The following is a 14,746-nucleotide window of genomic DNA, read 5'->3' as shown; positions in this document are numbered from 1 at the left end:
AGTGCTTCTCTTATCCTTGTGAGAGATGCTATCTTGAAAAGAATAGTGCTTACTTCTTAAATAGTATAGCATTCTAGTATAATACTAATAAAGGATAGTATTAGAATAGTCTTGCTTCCTAATATGCATATATATGCGGCACCGCCAAAAAAGTACTCTTTTTTTTTTTCGAGTTAATAGCCTTCCGTAGGCGAATGACATGAAACACTGTTCGCCAAAAAAAGAAGAGGAGCGGTCAGTTTATCGCCCCATAGAGAAATGGAAATGGTAATTACACCTTCAGGGGAGATATACAAAAGGTACAAAATGCGGAGAAAACGTAGAAACACGTGATACCAGCACATGGTATCATGCACAACTGCATACACATGGTATGAGCACGTGATTTATCGGAGTTAACTCAAACCTATATGATAGGGTTCGGTATATGGATTTTATATAAGAGCACTGTGCAGCCAGTGTTGTTATCTAGTATTACTGTATAGAAGCGGCATTGGGATCGAATTACATATAAATAAATTACATCAATAAAAAAAGATTAGATCTTTAAAATTTAATATTAAAATTAACATTTAATAGAAAAACGGATTTATATATGTGTTTACATTAATATAATTAATATTTTATCAAATTCTACAATAAAAAAAACGATACGAAAAACAGATTTATTAATAAATATGCTTATATTAAAAAAAATGTTTATAAAAATTTAATTTCAATATTAATATAAAAAGTAAATCTAAAAAACAGATTTACATATAAATAAATTTATATTAATTAAAAAAGATAAGAGTGAAAAAAATATATATAAATTTAAATTCAATAAAAAAATAATATCTGATAAACAGATTTATACGTTTTAATAAAAAGATTAATGGATTTATAAATTAAAATATTATAATTTAAAAAAAAACCGGGATCTGAAAAACTGAGAAGACTCTTCCCGAGATTGTGAGCAATTTTGTGTTTCTCCAATAGCCGGGAGGCCTTGCCTTTCGAGTCCACCTATCAAAGCACAGTTATTTTTGAGACCAGGTGACAGGAAACATAAAAAAGGTATATAAAATAGCACAGAGAAGGAAAGGCCGTCAAATCCTTCTATAATTTTTTCATCGTTTTGGTAAAATTTAATCTCGCTTTCCTCGTAGTTATGCGTTCTTTAATAATAATATGAATAGTAATAATAATGATTATAATAATTTACAGTTCGATCGTGGTTCCTTCCCAGCTCCAAAGAAATTGGCTTCTTTTATCACTTCCCAACTCTTAAAAAAAGTTATAATTGACTTTCAAAAATAAAATCTTTATTATGATAAATTTTAATTAAATTAAATTATAAGTTTTGAATAATATTTAAAACTTCGAAGTACATTCAAAATAAAATTTATTTTTTAGAAAAAAATTTTAATTTGGTATAGCAAATTTTATTTTTAGCAAATTTTTCTTTTTAAATTAGTTTTCTATACCATCAAAATAGTAATTAATTGAAAAGCCACAACGTAAAAATTCTGTAAAAAAAAAAAAGAAACATTTTATAAAAAAACTTTCAAATTAGAAAAAAAAAGTTTTTATTTCAGTAGAAAAGAAAAAAATTCTTTACCCACTTTTTTTTTTTTTGCTTAATTAAAAAGTTTAATAATAAATCGTAAAAAAAAAATTGTAAAATAATTTTTATAAAAATTTTTTTTTTTAAAAAAAAGGAATGCATATTTTATTTTTTAGGAAAATATACTTATTATTTTTTAATTGACCCAATTATATTAAATTTAATAATCTACGACGTGAATATATATAAAAAAAATTTAAAATGTGACAAAAGAAAAATATATATAAAATAATCTTTTTTTAAGGGAATTTATATTGGTGGGTATCACAAATTTTTATTTCAAAAAAATTTATATAAATTTCAATTACCACAATAATAATTAATAAAAAATCTAAAAATTGAAAAATCTTAAAAAAAATACCGGAGTTGGGAAAGTCGGTCTCCTTTAGAGAAGAAAGAAAGTACAAAGTAAACTTTCCTTCAGGAAAATCAAGCTATTAACAAATTTTTCAATTTAATATAAATTTTAATGTTGGTCTTTTTTTTACTTATAAACTGAAATTAAATTTAGATTAATTATAAATAAACTTTTTGAAGCAAAGTCATCCCCATAATGTCTTTATAGAATTGAAGCGTTCTTTCCGGATTTGAAATTCGGAGCATCACTTGCTGAAACGATGCCTTTAGTATATAAGTTTATACTTTAATTTAAGATTATTTTATATAAATTACTACTCGGTAAAGTAAAATATTATAAAAAATTTTAAAAATTTACTAGAAATTTATATAAATAATCTCTATTTAATTTGTAAGAGTTACTTTATAAAAAATACTTATCTGTAAGTAAAATAGCTAGAAAATTAAAATTTTATTAAAAATTCATATAAATAAAAAAATATAAAGAAGTGGACACAGTATTCTGTATAATTATTAATAGTAAGCTAGGAAATTTTTTGAAAATTTATAAATGAAATTATTATTCTGTAAAAACTATTAATAGTAACGTAAAAATAAAAGATGGAAATGTTTTTTTTGGATATATTGTTGGTAGTAAAATAGAAATATTTATAAATTTTATTAATATCTACTTTATTTTATTAAATAAATAATAAGTAAAATAATATTATCTTTAAATAATATTAAAGCTTATAAAAAGAATCAAATTAATTTATTTAGGTGGAATTATAATTTGTAAAAATTATTAATAGTCAGTTTAAAATATAAATTATATAAAAATTTATAAAAATATTAAAATTTATTTAATTAGAATAAATTGATATTTTGTAAATATTACTAATAGTAAAATACAAAATAAAAATTTTTAAAGATTTAAAATTTTAAAAAAATAATCTAATTTTATGATCAGATGAAATTATTATTGTGTAAAAAAAATTTTAATAGTAAAGTAATATTCTATAAATTTTAAAAAAATTTGAGAATTTTTTAAAAACTTGCAAAAATATTCAAACGCTAAATTTATAAAGTTTACAATATTATAAATAAAACTTAGTTGTTAATAGTAAATGGTAAAATTTTAAATTTTTTTAAAAACTTATAACATAAGTTAACGCGAATATTGAGAAACTTTTTTGTTTATAAATATAAGTAAAATATTTATTTTTTTAAAAAAATAAAAAATTTTCTAAAACTTTATAAAAATAATGAAACGCTAGTTTATAGGAAAAAACTTTATTTCTAAATGAAGCAGATTCTGATCTTTTAATTATTTCGACCCAATAGCCGTCCGGACTTATAATAATTATTATTTTAGTCAGCAAGACATTATAATTTTATATATATATAAAAAAAAACTCTAATGAAAAAGCCAATCCTTTCATCTTCCCTTCATCTGGTTTCTTTTGAAAAGATACGCCATCTTTAATCATCCGATCGCATAATTGATAAACGTCGTCCACCAAAAATCCAACATGACCGTAACTTTTAGGAGAAGTATTACCTAAAAATTTATATAATAGTCTTCAAACTTTAAAATATTATTGAAACATTATTATTATTGTTATTATAATTATTATTATAATTATTTGAAGGTTGCAACAAGAAAAGAGAACCATTGTGATAGTGAAAATTAGACTTTTTTTCAGTTCCATGAATATGGTGAAGTTGTAAAAAGCATCCGGCTACCCCTTAAAAAAAAAATAATAAGTTAAAAACATAATTGTTTACTTATAAAATAAAAATAACTACAAATTTAAGTGACATTTATTTTATATACTTTACTTTGCTGTAATATCATATTAGTTAAGTTAGTTGTACAGTGTAGCATTTTTTTTCCGTAAATAATATTATAAAAAAAAATTTAAAAATTTAAAATTAAGTAAAAATTCATTATTATAAAAGATATATATAAAAGAATTCGGATTAAATAAATTTTAAGTAATAACTTAAAAACGATAATTAACGCTTAAATTTAATTAAATTATAATTAAAAAATATATATATACTTATAATAAAAAAGATCTAAACTATACTTTTGATAATCATTTATTGTAATAATTTATATTATAGCTAAGACAATGCCGTAACACATTCCCAAATTTCTGGTGCCCCTTTAAAAGTTCTTTACGTATTTATTATTGCTTACTAAATTGTATACCTTAAATTATAAAATTTTATATGAAACTATTTTGCTCTTTAAAATTTCTCATAAAAAGCTCTTCATTGACTACAAATTTAAAACTATTACAGTCGACTATAACTTATAGGAAAGTTTTTTTTTACAAAGATTGAAATGTTGTTGTACTGAAGGTAAAAGCTGCAACTGGACTTAAATATTGTTATACGATAACTTTAATTAGTAGCGCTAAACAATTAAAAGTCAATAAAGTTTTAATAACCTGGTGCTCCGAAAAGTATTCGTACTTAATAAAATATTTGTAATTTTATATTATAAATAAGGAATACCGAATGAAAACACTAAAAAAAATTGAATAATAAATGACATTTCATATATTTAAACAGGTAGCGTGAAAGCTGGTATTTTTACAAATGCTATTCCTATCTTTCATCTTTTTACTTGTCTATTCTTTGCAATAAAATACTATATAAAATTTAAATAAAAAAAAAATTGGGCTTCTAGAGTAAAGCAGGCTACTTCTCAAAACTTTTATTTGCTTATACAGAATTATTTTTCTCTTAACATATATATATATATTTCTACTAAGTTAAAACTTAAATGGCTCTTGAAAGAAAGAAAAAATAGTATCTTTTTTGAAAACAATACTTTTCTATGTGGTTATAAATATTTTTTCAAGCATTTATAAAATAAATACTGCATTACCTTTGTGTTCTCCTTTTAAAGTTGCCAGTGAGTATGTCGTGTAACTCCCATCCTTTAAAACAATTCTCAGAAAAACGATTAAAGTAATCTTGTATTATAAATTATTACTTCAGAATTACTTTTTTTGACCGTTTCCATGTCAAAATATTTGGTGTAAAATGAGATACTAGCTTCTGGATCTTTAACTCTTAACTAGTAAAAAGCAAATAACTAACTTTCTTCAAGTTTAAAAAAAGCAACACCTACTTCCACAGCGTGAAAACTAAAATCAACCATGGCTTCGAGTTATTAACTTAAAAAAACAAAAACTTTAATTACACATAGAATACTTTTATATTGCGTTACTAATTTGGTAAACAAAAATTATATAGAAAGTTAAGTTTTGTACCTTATATGTTTGTACACTTTAAATTAGGAAACCAAATTTTATAAGGTAAAAATAATTTCTTTTACGCAGTTATTCGAATTATAATGTTTGTAACTTCATGAGAAGCCTGATTATAAAAATTAAAAATTTCTTAAATTCTATTCTAAATTCTATTCTACATCCCAATCTCCCCACCATCACACACTAGAAAAAAATTTAAAGTTTTCCGTTATTTATGTTTTCCTTACTTGAAAGCGAAAGAAGCAAAAACCTTTGTTTGTTGATCGCTTACAATAAAGACATTAATATATATAATATATAAATTTTAACTAAAACTTATTCTCTCAACTTTTCTAATTTTAGTGCACCTATTTTCTTCGTTGCGTAAGATTCACAGCTAAAGGGTTACAAGTGTTTTTATAATTTACTTGTTAAAAATGTTTATAAGAGGTAAAAATTGAAAACAATAATGTTATAAAAAACTACTTTCTATTTAAAATAGGTAAAAAGCTTTAATTGCTTAAAACACCAGCCGTTGTTAGGATTCCAAAACCAAAAGATATTTTTTTAAAGAATATACGCGCCTCCAAATAATATATTTTTATAATAAATTAAGAAAAAATAGAATTAATAGTAAGTTAGCAACAAATTAAAAGAAAAAGGAATCTATAAAGCAAATATCAAAACTATGGAAAGGAAAGAACCAAGCTTTTACGTAAAACCCAATCTTACAAACTAGCAAAAATAGCAGGAGCATTACAAAATTAAGTTTTTGTTTGGTGATGAACTTTAAATAATTTTAATATTATAAGAAAAAAAAGATGAAAAAGTTTTTAAAAGTAAGGGAATAGATAAGAACAGAAAATAAGACAAAAGATTATTCCAGTAAAGAAAAAATATGCTGACTTGACTTTATTACTATTAAAGCATTAATATTTATATTTGCTAATAAATAAATAAAAAAAACAGCGCATCCCCTCAATTTTTTTATTTATTTCATAGCACTGGCCTGCTACAGGCGTGAGTTACAATCAATTTTTTTCCTCTAATTGAGAAGGCAGGAGCCACAATTTCTCTAACGATCCATTGCGTCATTAACAAAAATGGATGCGCTTTAGCTAAATGGTCTACATTATTAAAGACGTAATAGCAAAGTAATGACAATATTACATGTAATGAAATATTAATTTTTAATACCGTGATGTTATAGAAAAAATATATATTAATAAATACTAATAAATTAATAAAATAAACTATAATCAGCCGTATCACCCTCTAAAGAATCTAGGCCTCGTTTTACCACGGTACTTGGTGGACCAACGAGAGATAGTCAGGAACCCTTCTAATTAGTTATGTTGTGGTAACTATCGGCTCTAGTAAGTTCCGTGAAATTTCATTAAGATGTTCTCGAATAGGCTCGAGGTTACACTCTCTATAGTAGTTGTTGCGCACAATCCATAGGGCGTCTATCACCTCTTTCAGAACTCGATTTTGTATTTGTAGTCGATGTATATGTTTGCCTGAGGGGCAGGCCCAGGCAATGGAATCATAAACCATCAGCGGGCGCATAAACAATTTGTAAAGCAGAAGCTTGTTTTTTGCATAGTGAGATACAAAACGGCTATACATCGTCTAGTTTTAAAAACGACCTGAGAAAGGTGTGGAGTTCAGTTTAGTTGATAGCCAACCATAAATCCGAGATATTTAATCATCTTCCTTCAAAGAATGACAGTTTGCTTTAATGGGAGACAAGGGGTCGGGGGAATCAATCTCTTTTAATCACAAAGCTACTTTTTTTTTTTGACTCGTTAATTATTAACAGCCATGTTGAATAACCCTGCCTCAAGTACTGTCATATAAGACTGTATGTTTTTAAGCATCAGAGTGGGGGATTAGGAACTATAAAATAAGCTGGTGTCAACAGTGTACTGGGCTAAGTTTATTTTTGACGATTGTGGCATATCGGACATGTATATAGAATAAAGTAAAGGGGCTAGTAAGGAGCCTTCTGGGGCACCCATTTTAAATTGTCTAATAGCGGACTTCAACGAACTCACTCTAGCAGTAAAAATTCTATCTATTAAATATGAGTGTACTCCGAAGTTAAGTAAAAGGGATGCCGGCGGTAATATTCTCAAGGTTAGACCATCGTGCCACATTTTATCGAAAGCCTTCCCAATATCTAAAAGGACCATTTCTACTATTTTCCTTGTTAAAAGCTTTCGTAGCTTTTTCCGCAAGCCTGTAGATCTGGTGAATTTTGGAGTAATTTTTATAAAAATCAAATTAAAATTAGGCAAGGCATACATCCACATATCCTTGTAATCTAGAAAGGATAACCGCATCTGCCACTTTTCTCGACGGGACAACAAGCTTATTCTGCGATAATCTTTAATAAAATGGCTAGAGGGTCTAGTTTTAGGTATAAAATTACTTCCGCTAATTTCTCCCGTTTGGGGAAGTAGATTTGATAAGTATTTATTTTAAAATCAGAGAAATAGATCGTGAAGTTAAGTTTTTAAGTAATAAATTGGAAATACTGTCGGGGCTCGAGGTTTTCCTTGTATTAAGGGATTGGTTAATAGTTATATCCCTTAATGGTGGTAAGCTTAACCTTGTTACAAGTGTTAGGTCTTTGATATAAGCAGTAACTATGGTGGACACGTGCTTGGAATGGTGTTCATTATCGTAGGGCTCTATAATAGTTTAGTGCGCTTCCATTGATTCGTCAGCTGCCTCTACTATTTCGGAGGTCGGCACTGAGCGTCCAGCGTCTTGAATGGGTGGTGTTATGTCCGACGTCTCAGTAGATCGGAAGGCCCTTCTTAATTTTCATAGGGAATTATTCTCTGGCCCAAAGACTAATTTATTCTGCCAGCCCTCGTTAAACCATGCTTTTAATTCTTCTCACAAGAGTTCATCTATCTTGACCTCAACTTTCACCTTCTCTTAATCAGCGATCTGATATGGCCTGGTAAACCAGACTGCTAAGTTTTGAGTTTTTAAAATAAAGTGGGCCCTACTGGGGACCTCCTTTATACCACCTTTTATCTGTACACCAGTCATATCTAAATTAGGGGCTTTCTCAATGGTGTGAGCCGTGGTGATCTATGCTTTTGTCTAAGTGATTCCGGAATGTTGGTCAACTAGTTACCTTTATAACCGAAGTGCTCGCGGCCGACTTCTCTCCTATCTCTATGAGGATGGGGTTATGATTTGAAGAGAGTACAAATAGCGTGTACGGTGACAGGTAAGCAGATATTTTGTGTTACCGTGGTATCTAAACGCACGAACCCCTTTGATTGGGCAATGCGTTGGGTCCTTTGGACCAATAAAAATTAAACCTTTACTGTTGGCTATTTCAGCAAACCTCTTTATTGGCGTTCTCCCGCCTGCTATTCCAAAAAGGGCTTTTACAGTTTAAATCTCCAGCTATTAATGCTGGAGGAATCCGCAAAATTTTATCAACATCAACTTCATTCATAACCTTATCTGGTAATTTATAAGCAGCAATTATATTGATTTTCTCATTAGGACAGAGCTCTATTTCACGCCGATAGCTTCTAAACTTAACAAGTCGAAAAAAATAGAGCGCTTGGTGGGTAAGTTTTCTTTTAATTAGAACAGATAGCCCCCCCTCCTGTATCTTACCTGTCGCACCTGTAAACAGAATAGTTAGGTAATTTAAATCGATTACCTTCCATCGGATGTGTTTCAGAGATAAGAACTATGTCCAGATTCAATCGGGGAATAAGTTCCTGCAGTTCTTGCATTTTGTATCGAACGCCAAAATCCTTAAGGAAATATGAGCTGGCCTCAATTTATTCAACTTTATAGTTTTTAAATTTTGAAATAGCTCTGTTTTGACCTTTGCCAGATGGGAGCTGATCACATTGGTAAGTGTTTCTACAAAGTTATTCAGCATGTCGTTGACGGGGGCTGTATTAGTTGCTTCAGGTGAGATGTTAAGTTTAGTACGCTGTGCATAGCTTATACTTTCTTCAACGAAACTTTTAGGATCTTGAAAGCATTAGTTAAATTTTTTTATAAATTTTTCTCATAGGTGCATTTTTTGGGTTGTATATGCATCCTCTATAACTTGAAGGATGCTACTCTTGGCAACTCACGCAGGTAAGTTTTCATTCTCGCTTAAAGTGCAGGACTTCGACTCGTGAGAGCTACTGCATTTGACGCATTTGTAGCTTGACTTACAGTATCCTCGATATATCCAAATAGTTATCTATGGCACTTCCTCCCGCTTCTTTTTAGGGGTTTAACCGGCACGGCTACATGCCCTATACTTTCTAAATCATAGAATCTTGCTTCGCATCAGTAGAAGAGGCAGAGGTTGTCTTTCCTTTCTAAACGAGCGCATTCTAATTACCTCAGACGGGTTAAACCTCGAAACATAAAATCTGCTTTTAAAATTTTCGTATCCATCTCTACGAAAATAATTCGAATTACCACGTTAAGCTCTTTTTCGCTAGGCAGCTGGTGTGTATAATATTGACAGCAGGAGTATCAGTTTCCGGTAGTCGTCCGAGAGACTACGTTCGCATGAATTCCGTGTTTTAGGTTTTTGGCGCATTTTATACCTATTTCGTTGCCAATAATTTGATGTTTAACAAATTCCCATGCTAGTTTGTTAGTATTACTATTATTATTGGTATATTGTTACCACGACTAGCATAGTTATCTCCACTACTTAATTGGCCCTTGAAAAAGGTTTCAAAGACTTGATTAGACCTGTTATTATAGAGTTAATAGTTTTGTTTTTGTTAGAATCTTTACTATTAGTACAGTTACTATTACCACACAACCTGTTATTGTAGTCTTTAAAGTCGTTTTTTATGTGGTTACTGCTTTTATTATTTATCTAATTTTTTAGTGTTGTTGGTATGGTTAATACTACTGTCTACTAAGTCTACAGTGTCTTTAGCATATCACTGTCTTCAAAAACCTCCTCTTTGTAAAAACAAGGTTCATCTATAAGTTGGAGGGGTAAGTATGGGTTGTTATTATTTTCAATTTTTATAATCTTGCACCCAAAAGGTTCCTTACAGCTTTTAGAAATTACTTTGGATCTTACTTTTCCAAGTGAGTTAATTTTGTCTTTAAAGCCTCTAGTTCTTTTTCAAGTTCAGTATTCGCAGCCAACGGGTTGGTAATACTATCTCGCTGACTAGCAGTGCTTGCAGAGTGGCGTCCATGGTAGTAAAATTTATGACATAAGTAGTCAGTATTTATAGATTTAAGAAATTTAAGTTTTCAAAAATATATTAATATTTATTAAATAAAGCGTCCTATGAACTCTTTTTTTTTTTCCTCCCGCGAAACAATATTATAATAAAAATTTTATTGATTGCTTTTTATTAAAAAATTAAATATTTGCGGTCATATTAAATTAATACCACAATATTTTGTAATTTAAATGCATGCATGTAAATAGGTACAACTAAAAATTATATTAATTATAAAGTAAGCTTTAGCTCGGGCGACAAAGTTAGAAGCTAATCATTTGAGCAAAAAATATTATTTATATGTATTGATTAGCAAATTTCATGCTATATATCAGTATTTTAGTGGGTCATTTTCATAGAATAAACAAAAGAAATCAATTTAAAATTTTGTACGATAATTGTGAAATAAAACGTTAGGGTTGATTTAGCTGTCAGTGTTCCCTGAAATATATACTAAAAATTAAATTTGTAGCGTTAATCAAATTAGATTCAATAAAATACTTTTATAGTAATAATTTTTGGTTACATTTTTTATGTATGTGCGCTGACACTATCCATTTAGTTAGCGAAATATGATAAAAATCCTTTAATAAGAAAACTATACATATTATTTAACAGCCCCACCACGCGCGAAGAAAATTTTTTTTAATGCTTTAATCTTTTAGGCACTGGCTTACCACAGGCGTAATTTATTATCAATTACTGCTAAATCTACTTTTCCCTCTATTAATTGAGGGTGCGGAAGCCATGACCGCGCCATCAACGATGGAGGCGCTTAATCATCAAAAGTAAAGACTTCATAGCAAAGTAATAACAATATTTTATGTAATGAGATAATTAAATTTTAATACAGTTGTCTAATTAAATTACGTAATGAAAGTTAGTAAAATAAACTATAATCAGCCATATTTTCCCTCTAATAGGTCAGAAATATTTTGGCCGCGAGTACTTGGTGGACAACGAAAGTTATATTAAAGAGCCTGTCTAGTTAGTAAATCGTGGTGACTACTGACTCTAGTAAGTCAGTCCCGTAAAATATAATCTTAAATATGCTCGAGGTACACTCTCTATATAGTTGGTTATTACACACAAACCAAGGGCGTCCATCGCCATTCTCAGGACTCGACTTGGTATTAACTGTAGTCGAGAAGTAGATCCAGGCAATAGAGGCAGCGGGGGTATGACCGATTTGTTTAAGGAAGCTTGTTTTTTTAGCGCCATTTCATTCCTGCAAAGTAAGGAATATAAAACGGTTATAACTTGTCTGGTTTTGATAAATGGCTTAATAAAGATGAGGAGTCTAGCTTAGTCTGTCGTCAAGTATATATTCGAGATATTTAACTTTTTTACTTCGAGGAATGATAGTTGGTTTACAGAGACTACTAGAGCTCTGGGGAAGTTTTTCTCCTTTTTGATAAATAATAGAACTACTTTTCGACGCATTAGTTATTAACCTCCATGCCCTGCCTCAAGTACTGTCAAGTATGGAAAACTCTATTTTTGTAAAAAAGCAAGGAATTGAACTAATTAAGAGGATTAGTAGGATTAAATTAATAGATAAAATTGAAGCCAAAAAGGCAACGATCTTAACTCGATTGTTTTCCATGGTTATTTTCCTTTGAACTGGAAGCAAGTTGAAGTTGTTTTTATACTATAAACATCTCGTCTAAACAACTACGCTAAAGAATTTATCGCCCTTTTAGCCTAACTTCCTGCTTAGGAAAAGTTACAGAAGCTGTGTTTCTTTTAAGGTTGCAAAATTTTCTTAATGATAAAAGCCTTATTCCAGCTTATCAAATTAGTTTTTTGAAGAAGTCATTCTACCACTCAACAAATCTAAAGGTTGGTGGAAAACGCAGCTAATGTCCTTAATAACAAAGTCAATAACGGTTTTTTTAGACATACAGAAGACTTTTGACAAGGTATAAGGTTCTCATTTATAAAATGATGAAATGTGCATTACCCGAGTACGTGATACGAATTACAGAATCATAAGTCAGTAGTAGATCGTTCTTGGCCCATGTACGAACTGAACTATCACATTTCAAAATACTTAACGCTGAGGACACCCAGGGGTACTTATTATCTCCTATCCTATTCTCATTATACATATCTGGCATACCTCCCCCTACCGCCTAAACTCCCTTGGCGTAGTATGCCGATAACACTGTTATTTACAGCAGCTCAAAATTTCCCCCTCTTGCAATCAAATAGAGGGGATCCTGTCTTAACTTATTTGAAGATCGGTTAACAACGTGGAAAGTAACCGTTAATACTTTAAAGAGCCAAGCCATGCTTACCTCGAAAAAAAGAAAGAAAGGGTACTACAAGAATTTTTTTTTTTTTTTTTTTTTTTCATATTCCCCTTCCTGGAATAAACAAGTCAAATACCTTGGTATTATTATTGATAACAAACTTAGTTTTGTAGGCCCACATTGAATATTTGGTAAAGAAAATTAGAATACGACTCACGCCTTATATCCGCTTATATGCAAACATAGTGTTCTTAACCTTAATAACATATTAATTATCCATAAAGCTATCTTCAGGACAATGATGGGTTACGCACCAGTAGCTAGGGCCTATTCCTCGACCTTCACCATAAATAGACTGCGCTTTTGCAAAATAAGTTTTTATGTTTATGGGAGCTCCTTGGTACATAGGACTCTCCCAATTACATTGTGAATGCGAATTAGAACAATTTTTGAAGTTTACTAAGAGCTTAGCTGAGGAATTCATAAAATCATCTGAAAATGATTCCCTAATTTACGACCCCTTCACTTTCCAAATATAGACGACGAAAACATCTCCTTACTATGTCCGATAATAACTTTAAATACAAAATATTAATGAAAAAATAATGCAATAATTCTCATAATAGTGGTTTACAAATAGTAATAATATTAGTAATAGTATTAATTAGTAGTAATAATATAATAGTAATATTATCTATATCAATAATACAATATAAAACCAGTGAAGGCTTACATGACTAAAAATTTTGATAAAAAAATTGTCCTTATAGAGTAATTCTTAATTTGGCAATTTCACCTAAAATTGGACATGTATTCAAAGCAGCACCTTTGCAGGGAGAGAACCCATCACGAACCCTCTCCCTTGTTGGGATGAGGATTAAGCAGTTCAAGTCATTTTACTTATAACGACTGTAGCAGGCCAGTGCAATATATAAATATTAAAAAAAAGAAGTCTCTCGCTAAAGTATTCAAGATGCTTAAGGTGAGACATAAAAGGACTGCTAAAGATATATGAGATTTTTGGAAAAATGATGCATTTAATGTATGGTCTCTTTGAACATGAAGGAAAATTGAAAAAAATATCAAGCCAGCGATGCCGGCCTAATAATAATTTAAAATTTAAAAAATTTTTTTTAATATATATTCAACTTAATTTAGCTACCGTAAAAATGTTTGGCTTTCAGTTTATATATTTATATATTTTTAACTACGGGGAGCATATAACCGCTTCGAAAACGATATTTTCGAGCAATAATGAATTCTATGAACTATTTAATTTTTTGCCCATATAATTCCGGTGTACGGGCAAAAGGGGAGCATAAAATTTTAGTCGAAATATTTAAAATTGTATAGAACAATACTTAAAGTCTGTTTAACCATCTGGTTACTCTAATGATATCAAAAACAAGAGTACTACATTAGCTCAATTTTTATACCACTTTTAGGTCTTTAATAAATTTAAGTCTTTTATGAACATATTTATATTAGTTATTGTAAATTACTGCAATTTTTTTGTGTGATTTATATACATGGTTAAATTTTTATATTTTTTAAAAAGTAATAATAATTTTTGCAAAACAGACATTACTATTAAAAATCTGGTCATATGCATTTTAAGTTATATTTTTTGGTTTCAAATATTACAGAAACAATAGGATTTAAAGCTTATAAGATAATAAATTTAATGCGTAAAACTTACAAGTACTAATAAGGATTGAAGCTAAATAAAATATTAGCGAAAAAATGGAGAACACAACTTTACTCTAGAAGGATTATGATTTAAGTAAGATGCCAAAAATCTCAGTATCAGGCTACGTGAGTCAGCTGGCAATGGAGCGCTCACTGATTTTTTGCATCTTCATGCTCTTTTTTTTTTCTTTAATTATTAATGTTGAAACTAGAAAACAAGTGACTGGTAAAAGTAAGTTAAATTATATTAAACGCAAATAAATAACTTTATACAGCGTCTTATTAAATATAAAATAGGCCAATTGTTATCTCTTTGCACTCAGTTTCTTTATGTTAAGTTTATCGGAAAAT

Source organism: Zophobas morio, unplaced genomic scaffold (genome assembly GCF_036711695.1).
Source record: "Zophobas morio isolate AGI-343-1 ecotype UQ-CSIRO unplaced genomic scaffold, CSIRO_AGI_Zmor_V1 ptg000851l, whole genome shotgun sequence".
In the NCBI taxonomy this organism is placed as follows: domain Eukaryota; kingdom Metazoa; phylum Arthropoda; class Insecta; order Coleoptera; family Tenebrionidae; genus Zophobas; species Zophobas morio.
This window is presented reverse-complemented; position numbering follows the sequence as displayed.